Genomic DNA, 7,325 nt, shown 5'->3' with positions numbered 1-7,325 from the left:
CCTGAAGTGAGGATGTGTTGTCTCCGTGGCAGTAAATAAACATAATTGGGGATGTGTTGATGAATTGGGTCCAGGAAACTGAGAAAGGACATCAAATGATGGTGTGTCACGAATGGATTGTGAAATGGCTTTTGTATGCAGATGATTCAGTACTGATTGTGATTGGAGATACTGAAGGTATAATGAGATAATGAAGAGATGATTAGGGAAACTGGTAAAAGAGTTTGAAAGCATTTGTATGAGAAGAAATTTTGAGAGTAAATATGAGCAAAAATAGTGATGGTGACTAAATCGACACCAGAAGGATTGAATAGTGAGAGGGTGATGTGGATGATGAAAAATGGGAGCAGTAGATTCTGGGAGTAGACGGAGTGGATGTTAGAATAATGAGGGGATGAGCGTGTCCCCAAATTTCGTCATGGAAGGACGGAGCAGGTTGTGTGCAAAGGATTAGGAAGGTGAGAATATATGGAAGTTGAGTTTAGACGTTGATGGAAAACGATGAAAAGATTCCTTTATTACGCAGCGTTTGCGTAGTGCATATAACATTGAAAAGAATGATAAAGACATGACACGTGAAGATACACAGAATTAGCAGGATGGTTAAATAAACGTATGGATGATATTATTTTGAAAGAGGTCAGCCATTTGAAGAGGACATGGAACGTATGATTCGCAACCTTTAGGAGGAAGAAGTGAGGATGACCAAGAATCTGCTAGATTGCATTAAAAATGTAGGGCCACAATATCCCTGAAGCCTTAGAGTGCGTCAACGAACGATTTGACGTGTGCATGTGTGTGATGTTAGCACTCTTGAAAGTGGTGTAAACTATATGTGTGATGTTAGCAGCTCTTGAAGTGAGTGTAAACATATATGTGTAATTGATATAATCTGTTATGTTGATATCATTCTTATCAAATAACTTTATATATAGTTCGTATTGGAATGGTATTGTGTGTGTATATTATATATATATATATATATATATATATATATATATATATATATATATATATATAATATATAAAGTATATGTGTGTGTAATACATGATATGCGTTTTTTCACATAAGCATGCAGGATATGTCACCGTTTGGGTTGCCGAGGAACAACGAAGCTTTTAATGGTTTTAAGTCCATATACTGTATATGTATTGTGCTTGTATATGATATTAAAACATCACAGAAGATGAAAGGGATTCCAGTATAAGCGAATACTACAGGAAAAAACAGACGGATGATCACGTTTATTCACTGGTCTTCAACCCGATTTTTGCATGTGGCGGTGTCGCATTAATTCGTGCATCTACTGTACTGTTTGTATATATATATATAATATATATATATCTATATATATAAATATATATATATTATATATAATATATATATCTATATATATATATGATGAAATGTTTGTGGGTGCGGTAGGTGTCTTCTGTTATAAATCTAAGGTGGTGTTTATAGGGCTTATTATATTTATACAGAGACGCTGTATATAAATGCCACACGCCCCAAATCTATAATTATTCTAATTTTGGAAACCGTTCACGTGTCTGTATGACCACACCCTACTGAAACCGTTATCTTTTAGATAAGATTGCTCAAAGAGGCTTATTGAGGGGGGGTGTTGGAAGGGGTGGCATTGTCTCTACCATCAGTTGTGAATTTAACTACCAATTGCCAAGTATTATATGTTTTTTTTTTTTAAGGATTTCGTATGTGTCATTGGAAATGGGTTGGCATTACAGCATGATTTTTTTTTCTTTTATCAGTCCATTCGTCATGAAGATAGAATTTTGTTTTACCAAATGAAAATTTTGCTGGCGCTAATGATTGCTCTATTAAACAGCTTCAATCGAAACCATTCTTTGTATCGCCGCAGTATTTATATGAATGTCATGATGAAACTCAACCAGTATTGCATGATGTTAAATTAAATTGGAATTTCTTTCTCGTCCGTCATGGTTTGTTGTTTATTTATTTATTTATTTTTTTTTTTTTAACTTTGTCGATTATCATCCTTTTAATTTTAATTAGGTCTCGTTTGCCAACACAGTGACTAACTTTTCTCCGCTTGATTATCGTTTTCCGTTGTACAAGAGGACGGCGGAAGGCTTCTTGGCTACGTTTCTAAGCGTCGGAAGGAATTCTTGAATACGTTCCTGCCACGAATATTGATAACGCTAGATCTTGGTGACGCAGTGAACCGTGTCGCTGCAACTGAACTTGTTGCTGGCCTCAGCGTAAGTTGCTTTACGTGTCTCGAACGCACTATGTATAGAAAAAGGATGCAGAGGAGTAAATAACTATTTGTTATGACTTCTGTTAAACAAGAATTCTTCAGTCCTTGGACGTGAGAATCTAAAAGATTGGAACGGCGATCATCCGTTTGATACTTGTATGTTGTACGTACTAAATGCACTTAATAGCAACTTTACGGACATTTACTTTTTCCTGTGGAATTCTTGTCATCTGTTAAACTTTCAACTTTTTCTTGCAAGTAACTATGTATGAATGTGGAGGCTTACGTATCCTGTAAAATTGCATGACTTCGCCTTTCATGTAAATAGGAGTGGGACAAGGAAAGGCGACAGACTTAATTAATAAGGCTTGTCTTGCTCTCTGCATTGACATGCTTTGTGTTCTTGTGTGTGGAGGGTCACTCACCGACCGTATTGGTTTTTGTAGACATCTGATGGTGAGTACTCTACGGTGAAATTTGCTAGTATGTGAATTTTACTCTTTCCGGAATGCTGATTTGTTCCAGTATTTCTTATAATCGTGCATAATGACAAGCCTGCATATGCTTTAGGAGTATATCAAGATCTGTGCGTCACAAATCACACTTATTTTGTCCGTCCTGTTTTCAGGGATGACTGTCAGTTCCAAAGGCACCGTAGCGATCGCAATCTACTAAGAGGAGGACGTCGGGCTCCTTAGGCCACAGTAGCAGCAGCAGCAGCAGCAGCAGCACAGCATCGAACGGCGTTCCTCTCCTTCAGCACCCACGATGTTGCTCTTCTCAGTCATACCCGCTTTGCCTGCTGACAAGCGGAGTCGCCTGCACCTCCTGCTGCTGTTCCTACTGGTGGTGGCAGCGTGCCTGTACTTCAGCTACCTAGTGTACCTGCTGGTGGAGGACCAATGGACGATGACGGCGCTCTTCTTCGCCATTGGCTTCGCCGTATTCATGTCGCTGGGGATGTGCGTCATCAATGTCGCGCAGCAGGTCAAGTTCGACGACGAAGAAGACGGCGAGAGGACCTGGCTCATTCAGCCGCCTCAGCCTTGAGCTCGATTTCCCACAAAATTGGTTCTTGCTGTTGTGTGACCGTCTGGCTCTTGCTGTTCATTGTGTGACCGTCATATTTTTTTTTTCTTTTAAACGTGGGTGCTTCTTTGTACGAGGATGTGGGACAAGATTGTTTGTATTGTTTCTTGTCTTGTTTGTTCTGCTGCAATCACAGAGATGTACCTCCCGAGTCGTGTATATTTGCCTTTTGAAATTTCCGAAATACTAACAGTAATACGCAAGTCATTTTCAAGTACCGTAATTTAAATAGAGTATTAAAGTTTTTTACAGGTAATTGAATGCATTTTGAAACGGTAAATTGTACTACTGGGTATGATTGTCAACGTAGAAAATGCAATATTGATGAGTACTACGGTGTTACGCTCTTTTGATCAACCTTCTGGGAGTTTCAACTTTTCGAAATTATTTTAAACTGTATGAACGGTTATTTATCCTAATTTTGCATCGGTATTTTAAAAGGTGATTGTTATCATTTTTATAAACTATGTATTATATCTATGAATTGTTATACCAATTTAAAATATATATATATATAAACAGAAGTGGTTTTAATCAAACTTTCTCGCACTAATAGTACTTCATACACATTACTCAGTTAAAGTTTAGATGTATACATAGGCAACAAAAAGTTCTGGTATTTACATAATCAAAATTGCTTGGAAAGATTATTATTATTCAGAAGATGAAACCTATTCATATGGACCAAGCCCACCAAACGAGCCACTGACTTGAAATTCAGGCTTCCAAAGAATATGGTGTTCAGTGGAAGGTAGTTGAATATAGAAACAGACAAGTTATTAGAAAAACAGATAGGCTAAATTAACAAATTAAAATTGAATTGATGTTACAGTAACTTGTGGTTTTAAAATACAGCCGTCGTAGATATTTAGTGGATCGCGTTTACTCCACTATCACATTGTTACAAACGGCGCTTTCAGATAAGAAAAAAGTTTTTTTAAAGATAAAAATTGCAAAAACTTGGTCAGATTTCATTTACAAGGGGTTTAGCTTTGTTACTACATGATGTTCTTCTTGGGTAGTCCTCGGTAGCTCAGTCTTTGGTTAATCTGTCTGGGAACCGAATCTGTTAGCTGCTTGAGAGTAGGTCTCTGAAGTCGGATTTCTTGTGGCCTCTGAGTTGACTCGTGTTCTCAGTTTTCTTCCTTTCACATTGACAACTACTTTTGAAAAATTGCTTGCTAACGCCCCAATTAACGCTATAAGGGCTTAACTAGTGTCCCATGTACGTACGGAAATCCCGTATATGAGTAAACACGAACCATCGTATTTCTGAAATAAGTATACGACTAGCAAATTACGATGATAGTTTTTAATGCAGTTTAATCGGGAAATTTAGAGTGAAGTCCGCATAGTTAATCCTTTGAATAAGTGAATCTCGTCTCATCGTTTGCCTCAGTTTTTATTATTTTAATGAAATCGTGATACATAATATCTAGCAGCCGTTGTACTGTAGTGGTAGTCATAATAAACTGGCCTGACCCACTATGTCGAGAATTCAATCCAATCCTCGTGAAGCCTCAAAACAGGCAATTCACTGCATGAGGAAGCATCATGACCTGTGGAAAGAGCAGATTACATATCTAATGATCGTTCAGGTACAAGAGACTACCTCCTCTCCCTGGGGTGGGTTTGGGAATGGGGAGGGAATGCCACCAACAGACGACAAATCGAGCGGTTATGGCCCACGGCGGATAAAACTTTCATGCGAGCAGCGCTTCCCCCTAATGCTGGCGGTGGTGGTGCCTCGAGAACAGACGAACTCTCCGCCCGAAAGAACTCTTTCTCTCTTTATCAGCTTTAACTTTGCGAAGATTACCTGCGTTTCCCAAACGGGTATAGTTTTCAGCTGGAAATTCTACTATATTGCATATTATTTATCCCACAGTTGCAGTAAATCCTAACGATCATATTCATACGACTTTCCCTTTGCTAATTTGATGTGTGGATCGTTTTCACATCGGACAAAAAGCTACGCTTTTCTCAACCCTCCAATTAAATATTTGTTGTTTTAACATCGCAGAGCAAAAATACCACAAATCTTTGTAGTTTAACATCGCAGAGCAAAAAACTATACAATCGGAAATCAGAAATTGGGAGTGTGGATGGTGTACGGATGACAATGTGGATTTGTACAAGAATAGGGTAGAGTGAGAGTACTTATTCCACAAAACAGGCGAACCAAGGAATATAATAGAATGTCTCGGCAAAAAGTTTTGTAGAGAAGTGTTTTTGTGGAAACCAACTCAGAATATAAGATGGGATTATTGAGCCAAATCTCCATTTTAGAAGAGAAGTTCGGATGTTGATAACGGGCGAAGCTAGTAAGGTGATTAAATAGAATACGCACACTTGTCGTGCTGTAAGAACAAATTAAAATCCCGTTGTGTTTTTGGAAATATAGTGAAAAGTGTTTCTGATATATTTCCAAAATACAACTGGATTTTAATAAGATTGAATGTTTACTTACTACGTGGGGAATAAGAAGGATTAAAAGGGGGAGAAATGTGGAGGTAGAATAGACGTAGATCGAAGTGTATTACAAGAGGTTTGGTCATGTGGAGAGGCTGGAGGGACGATACCATGGCGAAAAAGTGTGTTGAGTGTTGGAAAGGAGGAAGACGGGAAGTACTGAATAGCTAGACTTAAAAATGAGCTGGAATAAAGACATTTAAATCCAGAGAGGGAGCGTGTGTGCGTGTACATTAGATAAAAATGTGAATTGTGCAGTAAGTGTATAAGGGTTTGATGCACTGCTGATGAACCCTCTTTATAGACATATGTTGTTGAAGTTATTGCTAAAGTGGTTCACCTATGCTTCAATATATAAGGCAGATTTTGAATCTGCATCAGGAACTATATCCCTTGATTGGACACATCAGAAGATAGTGAAACTTTGAATATGCCTGCAAGATAAGTTGAGAGTAAATGTGAGAAAGAGTAAAATAGTGATGTTTAAGGGAAACCAGAAGATGGAGCAAGAAAAGCAAGGGGAGTGAATATAATGGATGAGGATGATGAGATGAGCCACAAAATGTGCAAAGCAAAGAATGTAGCAAAAAGTGTTGAGATTAGCAGGAAACGAAACTGAGCACTTTAAGAGATGAAGGGTGTTGACGTGTTACTGATGACCCTTGTGTAAATTATGAATGTTGCAGTGACCCTTATATTGCTCTTTTTCTGAAGCCATCCTCTTCAAGGATAAACAGCTATTCTTGAACAAAAGAAAGGGACCAGGAGTCCGACACATTTCTTGTGTTCCTGTATTTTGTAAAGTGGGAACAATCCGTCATCATTTATTTTTTGCACTACAGTATAGTTGTTGCAGTTTGATCTCTTACTATGTGATACTAATCATTTATAGGACAGAAAGTGTCTTTTCGAGTCATAAGTTCTTTATTAAGGCCACAAACGGTACCTGGGGCTTTGTTTTATACCGCCATGTAACATGTATGTCTGTTCAACAGAGTTTGTAATAGACTTATATACAGTTTCCGAGTTTGCTTTAGAATTTCATCATTATAAAGACGCTTAGCACTGTTTTCACCCCATATTTTGTGAAGTTATGCGATATTTTACATATTAAAACAGATTTGTTATATGATTTTAGTTTATACATTTTTTTTTATTTGAACATCCGCCTGAAATCGAAATGAATCAACCTTTTTCACTAGTTTTTTTTTTTTTTTTTTTTTTTTTTTTTTTTTTTTTTTTTGATCGTCACTGATTTTGAGACAAGAAAGAGTGAAGGCGACGTCGAGGTGTATCCAGTGGAAAGTTGATCTCAGAATGTTGATCGAGCTCGTAAATAGCGAAATTAGCCTGTTTTCCGACCAATTTCCCTCCTACCACCACTTCTGATGCAATTATCGCAAATTTTCGTTCATTTGAATTCAGGGCAGAAGGGATTGGCGTTCAAAGTTTGTTTATCTCGGACGTTTTCGTTGAGATGATTTCAATCATGCGCTTATATTCACGAGTAACTGATGCCCATCA

General features: G+C 37.7%; 1 long non-coding RNA gene across 1 annotated transcript; it reads left to right on the top strand.

Annotated features, from left to right (window-relative positions):
- Positions 1 to 2,425: 2,425 nt before the first annotated feature.
- On the top strand, positions 2,426 to 3,853 carry LOC135221551 (uncharacterized). The gene is made up of 2 exons (XR_010316025.1): positions 2,426 to 2,696; positions 2,869 to 3,853. It is a non-coding gene; the product is annotated as an uncharacterized LOC135221551 (long non-coding RNA).
- Positions 3,854 to 7,325: the final 3,472 nt, after the last annotated feature.

This window comes from Macrobrachium nipponense, chromosome 2 (genome assembly GCF_015104395.2).
Source record: "Macrobrachium nipponense isolate FS-2020 chromosome 2, ASM1510439v2, whole genome shotgun sequence".
Lineage (NCBI taxonomy): Eukaryota > Metazoa > Arthropoda > Malacostraca > Decapoda > Palaemonidae > Macrobrachium > Macrobrachium nipponense.
This window is presented reverse-complemented; position numbering and strand designations above follow the sequence as displayed.